Below are 15000 nucleotides of genomic sequence, written 5' to 3'. Positions count from 1 at the left end.
TGCACACACTGCAGCAGGGATTTTGGTCCACTCCTCCATACAGACCTTCTCCAGATCCTTCAGGTTTCGGGGCTGTCGCTGGGCAATACGGACTTTCAGCTCCCTCCAAAGATTTTCTATTGGGTTCAGGTCTGGAGACTGGCTAGGCCACTCCAGGACCTTGAGATGCTTCTTACGGAGCCACTCCTTAGTTGTCCTGGCTGTGTGTTTCGAGTCGTTGTCATGCTGGAAAACCCAGCCACGACCCATCTTCAATGCTCTTACTGACGGAAGGAGGTTGTTGGCCAAGATCTCGCGATACATGGCCCCATCCATCCTCCCCTCAATACGGTACAGTCGTATGATGTTTCCACCTCCATGCTTTATGATGTTTCCACCTCCATGCTTCACGGTTGGGATGGTGTTCTTGGAGTTGTACTCATCCTTCCTCTTCCTCCAAACATGGCAAGTGGAGTTTAGACCAAAAAGCTCTATTTTTGTTTCATCAGACCACAGGACCTTCTCCCATTCCTCCTCTGGATCATCCAGATGGCCATTGGTAAACGTCAGACGGGCCTGGACATGCGCTGGCTTGAGCAGGGGGATGTTGCGTGCGCTGCAGGATTTTAAGCCATGACGGCTTAGTGTGTTACTAATGCTTTTCTTTGAGACTGTGGTCCCAGCTCTCTTCAGGTCATTGACCAGGTCCTGCCGTGTAGTTCTGGGCTGATCTCTCTCCTTCCTCTTGATCATTGATGCCCCACAAGGTGAGATCTTGCATGGAGCCCAAGACCGAGGGTGATTGACCGTCATCTTGAACTTCTTTCATTTTCTCATAATTGCGCCAACAGTTGTTGCCTTCTCACCAAGCTGCTTGCCTATTGTCCTGTAGCCCATCCCAGCCTTGTGCAGGTCTACAATTTTAACCCTGATGTCCTTACACAGCTCTCTGGTCTTGGCCATTGTGGAGAGGTTGGAGTCTGTTTGATTGAGTCTGTGGACAGGTGTCTTTTATACAGGTAACGAGTTCAAACAGGTGCAGTTAATACAGGTAATGAGTGGAGAACAGGAGGGCTTCTTAAAGAAAAACGAACAGGTCTATGAGAGCCGGAATTCTTACCGGTTGGTAGGTGATCAAATGTGTGTCATGCAATAAAATGCAAATGAATTACTTAAAAATCATACAATGTGATTTTCTGGATTTTTTTTATTTTTTTTACAGACCTCTACATTCTTTGTAAGTAGGAAAACCTGCAAAATCGGCAGTGTATCAAATACTTGTTCTCCCCACTCTCTCTCGCTCTATCCCTCTCTCGTCCCTCTCTCGTCCCTCTCTCGTCCCTCTCTCGTCCCTCTCTCGTCCCTCTCTCGTCCCTCTCTCGTCCCTCTCTCGTCCCTCTCTCGTCCCTCCCTTCCATTCACCTTAATATCCTACTAATGCTGGCGGAGGAAAATAAAATTATATTTTATTAGCTCACCTTTAGCCATGGAAGGAGGGGGTAATGAATTGGCCATTGTGTAAAATAGTTTAATGTAGGGGTGTTTTATCATTATTTGTGGCAGTGCGTGCAGACAAGGGTGATCTATTAAGATGGCCACCACCATGCAGGTCTGATGATGATACTCAGTGTGTGTGTGTGTGTGTGTGTGTGTCCTACTCAGAAGGACATTCGCTGCTGCCGGGTCCACAGACACAGTGGGAGATTCATTAACACACACACACGCGCCCACGCACAACCATAGGCACGCACACACACACACACACACACACACACACACACACACACACACACACACACACACACACACACACACACACACACACACACATACACACACACACACACACACACACACACACACCTACCTAGCTCATGGTCTCCCTCATCAACCCACCCACTATCTGCTGAGTTTGTGTGTGTGTGAGAGTGAGTGTGTGTGCACATAATTATTTCTCTACCTCCTCCCTACCGATGAACACCCCATCATCATTCAGGTGACTCTAGACATTCTTATCACAATGCACTTCTATCCTTTTCTCCTCTCTTCTCTCTCTCCTGTTTCTCCTTTCTCCTCTCTTCTCTCTCCACTCCCTCTCTTTTCTCCTCTCTTTTCTCTCCCCTGTTTCTCTTTTCTCCTCTCTCCTCTCTCCCCTCCCTCCCTCTCTTTTCTCTCCCCCGTCTCTCTTTTCTCTTCTCTTCTCTCTTCCATCCCTTTCTTTTCTTTTCTCTTCTCTTCTCTTCTCTTCTCTTCTCTTCTCTTCTCTTCTCTTCTCTTCTCTTCTCTTCTCTTCTCTTCTCTTCTCTTCTCTTCTCTCTCTCTCTCTCTCTCTTCCCTTTCTTTTCTTTCTATTCTCTCTTCCCTTCCCCCCCTCTCTATTCTCTTCTCTTCTCTGTCTTTCATTTTCATGGTTGTAGTAATATGAGCTCGGGAGACACTGTGTTTCATGTCATGAAGAAAGACTAAGTCGGCTTCTGATTGATCTTTCTCTGAGCTGAGGAGCTGCACCGTGACACTCATTCACTGTGTCACCATGTCTCTCACTGCATTAACTAAAGGGGATGGGATGAGAGGAGAGAGGAGAGGAGAGAAGAGAGAGAGGAGGGCAGGGGACAGGATGAGAGGAGAGGAGAGGAGAGATAGGAGGAGGTCAGGGGATGGGATGAGAAGATAGGAGAGAAGAGAAGAGAGGAGGGTAGAGGACGGGATGAGAGGAGAGAGGAGAAGAGAGGAGGGCAGGGGATGTGATGAGAGGAGAGAGGAGAAGAGAGGAGGGCAGGGGATGGGATGGGAGGAGAGGAGAGAGGAGAAGAGAGGAGGGCAGGGCAGGGGATGGGAGGAGAGGAGAGAGGGAAAGAGAACAGGGAGGACAGGGGACAATACAGAGGAGAGGAGAGGAGAGGAGAGGAGAGGAGAGGAGAGGAGAGGAGAGGAGAGGAGAGGAGAGGGAGGAGAGGAGAGGAGAGGAGAGGAGAGGAGAGGAGAGGAGAGGAGAGGAGAGGAGAGGAGAGAGAGCGCAGGGATGGGATGGGAGGAGAGGAGAGAGGAGAAGAGAGGAGGGCAGGGGATGGGATGGGAGGAGAGGAGAGAGGAGAAGAGAGGAGGCCAGGGGACGGGATGGTTTGAGAGGAGAGAAGAGAAGAGAAGAGAGGAGTGGCAGGGGACTGGATGAGAGGCGAGAGATAGAAGAAGTGAGGAGGTCAGGGGATGGGAGGAGAGAATAGAGGAGAAGAGAGGAAGGCAGGGATGGGATGAGAGGAGAGGAGAGAGGAGAAGTGAGGGAGGTCAGGGGGACGGGATGGTAGGAGAGGAGAGAGAAATGAATGGGTTCTGTCTGAGTCTCCCTCCAGTCTCCACTGGGTTCTGTCTGAGTCTCCCTCCAATCTCCACTGGGTTCTGTCTGAGTCTCCCTCCAGTCTCCACTGGGTTCTGTCTGAGTCTCCCTCCAGTCTCCACTGGGTTCTGTCTGAGTCTCCCTCCAGTCTCCACTGGGTTTTGTCTGAGTCTCCCTCCAGTCTCCACTGACCCTCCCTCCTGTCCTTCATCCTCAGTTGTTCAACATTGAAGTCAAAATTAGATGTCTATCCATGTCCTGTATACATTGGGAAAAACCACCAAAGCAGGCCACTAGGGGCAACAGTGAGTGCTATTGCAATCAAGTAGGCTTTGGTTTTGCTAGGGCGTTGTGGACGAGGTGGTGGGTTGGAGTAATCCCATGACTCTCAATCAGAAGGTTGTGTGTTGGATCCCACTTGTGGGCACTTGTTTTTACATTTTGGTTTTAACCCTATCCCAAACCTTAACCCTTACCTTACCTTAAACTAAACTTAACCCTTACCTTAAACTAAACTTAACCCTTACCTTTGAAATTTGATGTTTGGAGAAATGGAACGATACAGAGCAGCAGGCGCAACAAAACCACTTCTGCAGTGAGACTGTGAGAGCTTGTTGTAATCCTTCCATCCCTCCATTCCTCCCTGTTTCCATCACAGTCAGACTGACTTCATGTGGCCAAAATAAAACCCTGTGTAGTTAATGGAAAATAGATATCTGAGCAGCCTGATTCTGCAGCGGTCCAAACAGAAATCATCTTATCCTTCTCTGATCATCGCCAGGCTTATAGCTGCCATCTGAGTCTCCGCTGCCTGCCTGCCTGCCTTCCCACTATATCATTTTACGATTCAGAGATCAATTGTTCTTTTCATCTTTATCTCTGTCTATTCCTTCCACTCCTCTCTCTCATGCACTCTATTCCCCCCCCCCTCTCTCTCTGTAGTTACAGGGTGTCTGTGTTAGTCCAGTAAAAACCAGGGCCTGAACAAAGGCAACGCCACAGACCCAGACAACAAAACACCAATAACAGTCCCCTGCCAGTCAACACGTCTCCCTCTCTCCTCTTTTCCTCCTTCCCTTCATCCGTCCATCCCCAGAGTAACAGTGACTGTTGGCCTGTCAGACGTGGCAGAACTCCATTTCTCTCTGCCAGAACTAATTGGGGGATCATGGCAGCGACAGTCATAAACCTGTGTCTTTGTTTGTGTGTGTGTGTACGTGAGCGTGTGTGTGTGTGTGTGTGTACGTGAGCGTGTGTGTGTGTGTGTGTGTGTGTGTGTGTGTGTGTGTGTGTGTGCCACAGCCCTGTCAGTCGAGGGGTTAGACATCGTCTAGCGTGCTGGGAAACCTAATCATTATTACCTCACTACAGAGATGAATGAAGTCACGAGCACTGACACAAACACACACACACACACACACACACACACAAACAGTCTTGCATACACACACTTACATACACGCACACTTTGGCCTGCCTGTTTTCTTCTCTTGTGTTTCTGTTTCTGTGTGTGTATGTGTGTGTGTGTGTGTGTGTGTGTGTGTGTGTGTGTGTGTGTGTGTGTGTGTGTGTGTGTGTGTGTGTGTGTGTGTGTGTGTGTGTGTGTGTTTCACAACCCTTCTAATTCAATTTTTCTTACTTTATGTTCCAATGAGTTGATGTCAATGCCTCACCAGATTCTCTCATCTCAGATTATTTTCTCCAGCAACAGCAGAGCCTTAGAGTCTCACCAACTGGTGTGTATAAGAGCAGTATTAGCGGTTTATTTCCTGAAACATCCTGTAATTGCTGTGAATTGAACCGAATCCAGGCAATCCCCAGTCAGCACTGCAATCTTTTAAAGAGAGAGAGATAGAGAGAAAATGTGTGTGTGAGTGTTTATATTTCAAAGCAGGAGTTTGGTTCCTTGTAAAGACCTTGACCCTTGCTCTCTCTGGGCCTCTGTGGTTGTGGTTTCGCCGTGAGGTACCAGGGCCCCTGAACCCATTTCTGTGTGTGTGTGTGTGTGTTTCAACAGTCAAGTGTGTGTGTGTGTGTGTTCGCTCCTGTTCAAGCACTTTCCTGAGAATTTGTTAAATCTGAGAATTTGTTAAATCCTTCTCCCCCTCGCTCCCTCCTCCCCCCTCCTCCCTCTCCCCCTCGCTCCCTCCTCCTCCCCTCCTCCTCTCCCCCTCGCTCCCTCCTCCCCCCCTCATTCTCGCTCCCCCCTCCCCACCCTCCTCCGCTCCCCCCTCCCCCCTCCTCCTCTCCCCCTCCGCGTCATCCTCCCCCTCTCCCCTCGCCTCGCTCCCTCCTCCCCCTCCTCCTCTCCCCCTCGCTCCCTCCTCCCCACCTCCCCCTAGCCCCCCCTCTCCCCTCTCCCCCTCGCTCCCCCCCCCTCCTCGCCTCCCCCCCCCTCCTCTCCACCTCGCCCCCCCCCCCCCTCGCTCCCTCCTCCCCCCCTCCTTCTCTCCCCCTCGCTCCCCCCCTCCTCGCTTCCCCCCTCCTCCTCTCCCCCTCGCTCCCCCCCCTCGCTCCCTCCTCCCCCCCCTCCTTCTCTCCCCCTCGCCCCCTGCACTGGCCTCTAGTGAGTCTATCACCACTGATAGATTAGATCACACCAAGCAGGCCTAACTAACACATACAGCTCAAACACCATTACCAGATCCGATCTAACTATCAAATCAAGACAAATACAGCTGGAACACACAGTCACACTGCACAGCCCTCTCTTTCTGTCAGGGGTTTATTTTCTGCTTATTTTCAGTGCTGAAGTTGTTTCTGTCCGCCTCCCTGGCCAAACAGTTTGTTATTATTTACCATCCGTTTTGCTTTAGAGAGCATTGAGTTTCTCCACATTAGGCCTGTGGGGTAGTATTGTTTGACCTTTAGAATGGGTCTAGGTCTGGGGGACCCTTGGTCAGAAGTAATGGGCAATTCCTCGCATGGAATGGATATCATAAGATTCTCCGTTGAGCATACTTAGTTTAGTCCAGGAGTAAACTTATTCATCTGGGTTTGGGAAACTAGTCCTAAATGTTGCGCAGCCCTCTTGCTCTCTTTCTGTGGGTTATGCCTGGATTACTGGTGATTTATTAGGACTCTACATGGTATGTCCTATTCAAAATATGTCTACTTGTCAGTACTTCTAGAAGTAGTGGGTGGAGGAGTCAAGCGCAGAGAGCAGGGTAGTAGATACGTGGATAGTTCCTTCCCAAAGCAACAGTGTCGGTCAACACCACACACACGGGCACTAAAAGACCCAGTCCAAAACAACAGGACCAAACGGTTCGGGAAAAAGTAACATCCACAGAAATCACACACACCAAATAACAGAAAACAAGCTTGCACAAAAGCCGGCGGGCCTACCGGGTTTAAATAGCCCAAAACCAAGACCTAAACACGAAACAGGTGCAACTAATCAGACACAACTAAATAAATCTATTCTCCATTCGATCTAAACTAAAGGTTATGTTTCTGTGAGCGTACTGCCTTTGAAAGGAGAGAACTAGTGTACAGACTAGTGATACCAGCCTCTGTTTCAGGGAGTCACTGGAGGTCACAGTAGCACTGATGTGAAGGAGGGGCTCTGCTATAGAGGCAGGAAACCGCTAAACAGCTCAAATCCACACTTATTTTATCACACGGATAACTAAAAGTTACTAGAAGCCCCAAAACATTGGTATCAAATCAAAGTATCAATGTATCAAATCAAATCCAAATCAAAGTATAAAATCAAATCCAAATCCAATTTTATTTGTCACATACACATGGTTAGCAGATGTTAATGCGAGTGTAGCGAAATGCTTGTGCTTCTAGTTCCGACAATGCAGTAATAACCAACAAGTAATCTAGCTAACAATTCCAAAACTTAGATTTAGATGTATGGTTTAGATGTATGGTTTAGATGAATGGTTTAGATGTATGGTTTAGATGTATGGTTTAGATAAATGGTTTAGATGAATGGTTTAGAAGTATGGTTTAGATAAATGGTTTAGACGTATGGTTTAGAAGTATGGTTTAGATTAATGGTTTAGAAGTATGGTTTAGATAAATGATTTAGAAGTATGGTTTAGATGAATGGTTTAGATGTATGGTTTAGATGAATGGTTTAGATGTATGGTTTAGAAGTATGGTTTAGATAAATGATTTAGAAGTATGGTTTAGATTAATGGTTTAGAAGTATGGTTTAGATGAATGATTTAGAAGTATGGTTTAGATGAATGGTTTAGATGAATGGTTTAGATGTATGGTTTAGATAAATGGTTTAGATGAATGGTTTAGAAGTATGGTTTAGATGAATGGTTTAGATGAATGGTTTAGATGTATGGTTTAGATGAATGGTTTAGATGAATGGTTTAGAAGTATGGTTTAGATGTATGGTTTAGATAAATGGTTTAGAAGTATGACTCTCATTCCATCTAGATCATCAGAAGTTACTCTCCCGTTTCATAAAACTCAATAGGACACAAATCTGTTTTACTGTAGCTTGATAACAATCAGAAAATAATGCTTCTTCCCACTCAATAAATTGTTCCTTATTCCTCCAACCAAAACACATTCATCCTCCTCCCATTTATTCAAAAATGCCGGTAATAAATCTTCCACAATGTTTGTTCATCAGTTTATGTTGATACATTTATATATCTTCTGTTCTGCTCTAATCTTTTCCCTGATTTCCCTGTCTCTGCTGCTCTAATCTTTTCCCTGATTTCCCTGTCTCTGCTGCTCTAATCTTTTCCCTGATTTCCCTGTCTCTGTTGCTCTAATCTTTTCCCTGTTTTCCCTGTCTCTGTTGCTCTAATCTTTTCCCTGTTTTCCCTGTCTCTGCTGCTCTAATCTTTTCCCTGTTTTCCCTGTCTCTGCTGCTCTAATGTTTTCCCTGATTTCCCTGTCTCTGCTGCTCTAATGTTTTCCCTGTCTCTGCTGTTCTAATCTTTTCCCTGTTTTCCCTGTCTCTGCTGCTCTAATGTTTTCCCTGATTTCCCTGTCTCTGCTGCTCTAATCTTTTCCCTGTCTCTGCTGTTCTAATGTTTTCCCTGTTTTCCCTGTCTCTGCTGCTCTAATGTTTTCCCTGTCTCTGCTGTTCTAATGTTTTCCCTGTTTTCCCTGTCTCTGCTGCTCTAATGTTTTCCCTGTTTTCCCTGTCTCTGCTGCTCTAATGTTTTCCCTGTTTTCCCTGTCTCTGCTGCTCTAATGTTTCCCTGTCTTTGGCTGTTCTAATGTTTCCCCTGTCTCTGCTGCTCTAATGTTTTCCTTGTTTCTGCTGCTCTAATGTTTCCCTGTCTCTGCTGCTCCAATGTTTCCCCTGTCTCTGCTGCTCCAATGTTTCCCTGTCTCTGCTGCTCCAATGTTTCCCCTGTCTCTGCTGCTCTAATGTTTCCCTGTCTCTGCTGCTCTAATGTTTCCCTGTCTCTGCTGCTCTAATGTTTCCCTGTCTCTGCTGCTCCAATGTTTCTCCTGTCTCTGCTGCTCCAATGTTTCCCTGTCTCTGCTGCTCCAATGTTTCCCCTGTCTCTGCTGCTCTAATGTTTCCCTGTCTCTGCAGCGTTAAACAGAAACATCTGTTTTGGGCCAATGTATTAGTGAAAGGAGTGTCATGGTGGGGTGCGGGGTGTGAAAATCATCAATGAAAGTGTCAGTGTGTGAAGCAGATAGCACTTTTCCCCTTGCCTCTGTGATTTACCTGTCTGACTAGCAGAAGGCTGACAGCAATATAGCTACCTGTGTGGGGCTAGAATCTCCACGAGCCTCTCCTTGTCTCTTCATGAACCCATCACCATACATTGGAATCTACGTTTCTAGGTATGACTGTGCTTGTGGTTATGTGTGTGTGTGTGTGTGTGTGTGTGTGTGTGTGTGTGTGTGTGTGTGTGTGTGCGCGTGTATTTATTTTTAGCAGGGAAATGTTTGTTTTTTCAACTTTTCTCCCCTCTCTTAGCATTAGCATATTTAGCAGTTCTATCACTTAAGTGTGTTTGTGACTCGGCGAGGGACAGACGGAGAAGAGAAGAGTGGAAAAGGAGGAGAGGAGTTCTCCCTCTATCCCTCTGTTTTGTCTGACTAATGATCGGGGTGTGCTTCAGATGCAGGAATACAATATGTCTCATTGCGGTGTGTTGTCTCATTTGTTGTTGATCAATGAGCCTGTTTTCAGCAGACTGGGCCAGTGGTGAGAGAGAGAGATGACCCGTGATTTATCCTAGGTGTTAAATAATAATTTGTTTGCATTGATTAACGTTAATTAAGTATGCTAATTAGGCAGGAAGAAAACAGATGTTGGCCTGCTCCCTCTAAGTCCTTAATTACTGATGCTACCAGTTTACCTACAAATAAATTACACCACTACAACTTTTATTTTTTTTACATTTTAGTAATTTATCAGACGACAGGAACAATTAGGGTGAAGTGCCTTGCTCTAGGACACTTCTGGGGAATCAAACCAGCGACCTTTCAGTTACTGGCCCAACACTGTAAACCACTAGGCTACCTACCGCCCCTACACTCTAAACCGCTAGGCTACCTACCGCCCCTACACTCTAAACCGCTAGGCTACCTACCGCCCCTACACTCTAAACCGCTAGGCTACCTACCGCCCCTACACTCTAAACCGCTAGGCTACCTACCGCCCCTACACTCTAAACCGCTAGGCTACCTACCGCCTCTACACTCTAAACTGCTAGGCTACCTACTGCCCCTACACTCTAAACCGCTAGGCTACCTACCGCCCTTACACTCTAAACCGCTAGGCTTCCTACCGCCCCTACACTCTAAACCGCTAGGCTACCTACCGCCCCTACACTCTAAACCGCTAGGCTACCTACCGCCCCTACACTCTAAACCGCTAGGCTACCTACCGCCCCTACACTCTAAACCGCTAGGCTACCTACCGCCCCTACACTCTAAACCGCTGGGCTACCTACTGCCCCTACACTCTAAACCGCTAGGCTACCTACCGCCCCTACGGCGTACTAACAGTTTACCTACAAATAAATAACACCACTACATTCTTAGAAAAAAGGGTTCCAAATGAGTTGTTCGGCTGTCCCCATAGGAGAACCCTTTTTGCTTCCTGGTAGAACCCTTTTTTGCTTCCATTTAGTGCCCTCTGTGGAAAGGCTCTGGGGGCCATACGCCTGTAATCGATGCAACAAAAATGTTGTGTACATCATTTTGACAGTAACCCTCCAAAAAGTCATTCATAAACCTTTTTCGATTCCATATTTTAAATGTAACCTTTATTTAACTAGGCAAGTCAGTTAACAACAAATTCTTATTTACAATGACAGCCTGCACTGGCCAAACCCAGGCAACGCTGGGCCAATTGTGCACCGCCCTATGAGACTCCCAATCACGGCCAGTTGTGATACAGCCTGGATTCAAACCATTGGTGGACACGTGTCGTGGTCGAGGCTATGACGGCGCCAGTGCAATGAGTGGAACTTACTCTGGTGTTGAAAAGCGTAAATCAGGACGAGAGCCTAATGCTTCTATAGTTCTTTATGAGTTTTAGTTTAGAAATGATCTTTCTGCAGAAGCAACAGTTACAGGGATGGTGAAAACAGCTTGAATTCCGTAGTGACATCAGGGAAACTAGGCAGCAGGGGTGGTGGCTCAAAAACAGCACTTTTGTAGCATCTTTAAGTGAGCCTCTCATTCTCCTTAAAGAAATACTTCTGGATTTGGGGATTTGAGTAATGAGACCAGTTATCTACTTCCACAGAGTCAGATGAACTCATGATTACCATTTGTATGTCTCTGTGTCCAGTATGAAGGAAGTTAGAGGTCGTTTTGCGAGCCTATGCTAACTAGCGTTAGTGTAATGGCTGGTTGTGCTTTGTGTATGTGCTAGCATATACCCATAGGAAGTAGATAAAGGGCCTCATTGCCCAAATCCTGAAGTATCAAATACTGTGGCTACTATAGGCATCTACGTAGAAACAAAAGACAGACACAAGCACAGACACAGAGAGACAATTTTTCTAAGAGACAGAGAGAGAAAAAGAGACAGACAGACAGAGAAAGGCAGCAGTGAGGACTTCAGGAGACCAGGGGAGTCTCTGAAGTTGGATTTCAATTCATTTACCTTGAACATTGCAGTCCATTTGTGTAGGCTATTAGCCAGACAATACATGCTGAGTTCAACAATAAATCCTGTCTAAATTTATTGTCAAGCCGACTCCTTCTCTTCCTTATGTTAGGCTATTTGATATTACATTTTTAATTAAACGTTTATAAATGGCATCTAAATACCAACTAAATACTGTATAAAGCCATAGATAGTATACTGGATAATGAAACAATCTCTAGTAAACTAATGTTTCAAGGGGGGACTGGGACTGACATTAATAAACTGGTTTTACACACAGCAACTTGTTATCCAAGCTGGGAGAGAGCGCTGAAGATGGCCCATGTCGTGCAGGTTCAGGTAAGCTATACAGGATAGCTTTATATTCTATTGGAAGCTGATTAGTATGCTGTTGTCAAAAATGTATTTTACAATCTGCAATGTTTGAAATTCCATGTTAAATTACTGAACAAGCAATTCCATTATTGCCGCCAGCCAGCCGTGTATAGCTTCCTGAAATGTTAAGGTTAACATGTGAAAATGACATCCAATAAGCATGTATCCATTCGCTAAAGCAAAGCTATGGGTTACATGCCCTGGCACCACAGAAAGCCCATCAGCGATTCCATAGGCAGCCGCATAGACATAGACAATTTCAGCCCAAGGACAGCGATCGGTAGTCTGTACTTTGTGAGTGGCTGTTGTATTTTAGGGAGGAGGGGGGAGCCTGAACTCCGACCTTGCTGGGGTCCAGAGAAACTGCGTTCTACTTGGAATCAAAAGGGCTCTACCTGGAATCTAAAAGGGTTCTTCATAGGGTTCACCAATTAGGATAACCGAACAACCCTTTTAGGATCTAGATAACATATTTTTTCTACAAATAAATAACACTACTAGTACTACCAGTTAAACTACATATAAATAACACGACTAGTACTACCAGGTAAACTACATTTAAATAACACGACTAGTACTACCAGTTAAACTACATATAAATAACACGACTAGTACTACCAGTTAAACTACATATAAATAATACTACTAGTACTACCAGTTAAACTACATATAAATAATACTACTAGTACTACCAGTTAAACTACATATAAATAATACTACTAGTACTACCAGTTAAACTACATATAAATAACACGACTAGTACTACCAGTTAAACTACATATAAATAACACTACTAGTACTACCAGTTAAACTACATATAAATAATACTACTAGTACTACCAGTTAAACTACATATAAATAATACTACTAGTACTACCAGTTAAACTACATATAAATAACACTACTAGTACTACCAGTTAAACTACATATAAATAACACTACTAATACTAAGAGTTAACCTCCAAAAACCTTCATATTCACAATTCTCATAATGCTAAAAAACTGTTTTATTTGACAAATTCTTATTTTCAATGACAGCCTGTTCAGGGGCAGAACAACAGATTTGTACCTTGTCAGCTCGGGGATTTGAACGGTTGCTAGCCCACCACTCTAACCACTAGGTTACCCTGCCGACCCAGTTCTAATATCAGCAAACCCCAAAAGCTCCAGGTAAAAGTGAACCTTTTACTGCATTGGGCCAAATCAGGGTCACACAGAGTGTCTCTTGGTCGTCTTAAACAAATCTAGATGAAGCAAAAGTAAATACCTTACACACACGGTTTTAAAAAGAAGACACCTGTACCATGTCAGATATAGAGTTGAAATGTATTACATTACACTTTATATACATCACAGACGGCTGAAATATAACAAAATGTTTGACATAGAAACACCAGATGTTTCCATTTTTAACATTTATTTTTATCTTTATTGTTTTTGATATTATGACAAATATGAATAACTTTTCACCTATGAGGCCAAAGAGGACACTTTTGCTCATTGACTGTAGGAAAGGGCTACAAAACACAATATCCAGGATCAGCTTAATCTCCCCAAATCCTACCCTTAACTAACAGGAGGAAAATACAACCTGGCTTTAAATCAACGACTATGATCAGCCTAACCTAATATTTTATAAGGAGTTGACGGGGGCTGACCAAAGTGAGTTATGAGTGTTGATGGAGGAGATGGGAGGGAATTAACACACATTATTGATCAGGAAAATTGATTTATTGAGACGAATCAACAGCGGAGGACAGACTACCTGTGTAATGGAATTGATCTGGAGGACAGACTAGGGTTAGTAGATAGTTGAAATGTGAGTAATGCATGGGTCTTACTAGTATTAATAGTCTCTCCCCCTCTCTGTCTCTCTCTCTCTCTCTCTCCTCTCCCTCTCTGTCTCTCTCTCTCCCTCTCTCCTCTCCCTCTCTCCTCTCCCTCTCTCCTCTCCCTCTCTGTCTCTCTCTCTCTCTCTCTCTCTCTCCTCTCCCTCTCTGTCTCTCTCTCTCTCTCTCCTCTCCCTCTCTCCTCTCCCTCTCTCTTTCTCCTTTCTGACTCCATTCAAGCTGATCAACTGACCCATAAGACAGACAGGGTAAGTATGTCCTGAGGCACTGGACAGGAATGGATGGCACATCATAGCACACAGGCACACACAACACACAGGCACACACAGCACACACAGGCACACACAGCACACAGGCACACACAACACACAGGCACACATAGCACACAGGCACACACAACATACAGGCACACACAGCACACAGGCACACACAACACACAGGCACACACAACACACAGGCACACACAGCACACAGGCACATACAACACACAGGCACACACAGCACACAGGCACACACAGCACACAGGCACACACAACACACAGCACACAGGCACACACAACACACAGGAACACACAGCACACACAGCACACAGGCACACACAGCACACAGGCACACACAGCACACAGGCACACACAACACACAGGTACACACAACACACAGGCACACACAACACACATGCACACATAGCACACAGGCACATACAACACCCAGGTACACACAACACACAGCACACACAACACACATGCACACACAGCACACAGGCACACACAGCACACAGGCACATACAACACACAGGCACACACAACACACAGGCACACACAACACACATGCACACATAGCACACAGGCACACACAGCACACAGCACACAGCACACAGCACACACAGGCACACACAGCACACAGGCACACACAACACACAGGCACACACAGCACACAGGCACACACAACACACAGGCACACACAGCGCACAGGCACACACAGCACACAGGCACACACAACACACAGGAACACACAGCACACACAGCACACAGGCACACACAGCACACAGGCACACACAGCACACAGGCACATACAACACACAGGTACACACAACACACAGGCACACACAACACACAGGCACACACAACACACAGGCACACATAGCACACAGGCACACACAGCACACACAACACACACAGCACACATGCACACACAGCACACAGGCACACATAGCACACAGGCACACACAACATACAGGCACACACAGCACACAGGCACACACAACACACAGGCACACACAACACACAGGCACACACAGCACACAGGCACATACAACACACAGGCACACACAGCACACAGGCACACACAGCACACAGGCACACACAACACACAGGAACACACAGCACACACAGCAC

Source organism: Oncorhynchus kisutch, linkage group LG7 (assembly GCF_002021735.2).
Source record: "Oncorhynchus kisutch isolate 150728-3 linkage group LG7, Okis_V2, whole genome shotgun sequence".
Classification (NCBI taxonomy): domain Eukaryota; kingdom Metazoa; phylum Chordata; class Actinopteri; order Salmoniformes; family Salmonidae; genus Oncorhynchus; species Oncorhynchus kisutch.
The sequence above is the reverse complement of the archived record's forward strand: the minus strand, read 5'-3'. Positions refer to the sequence as shown.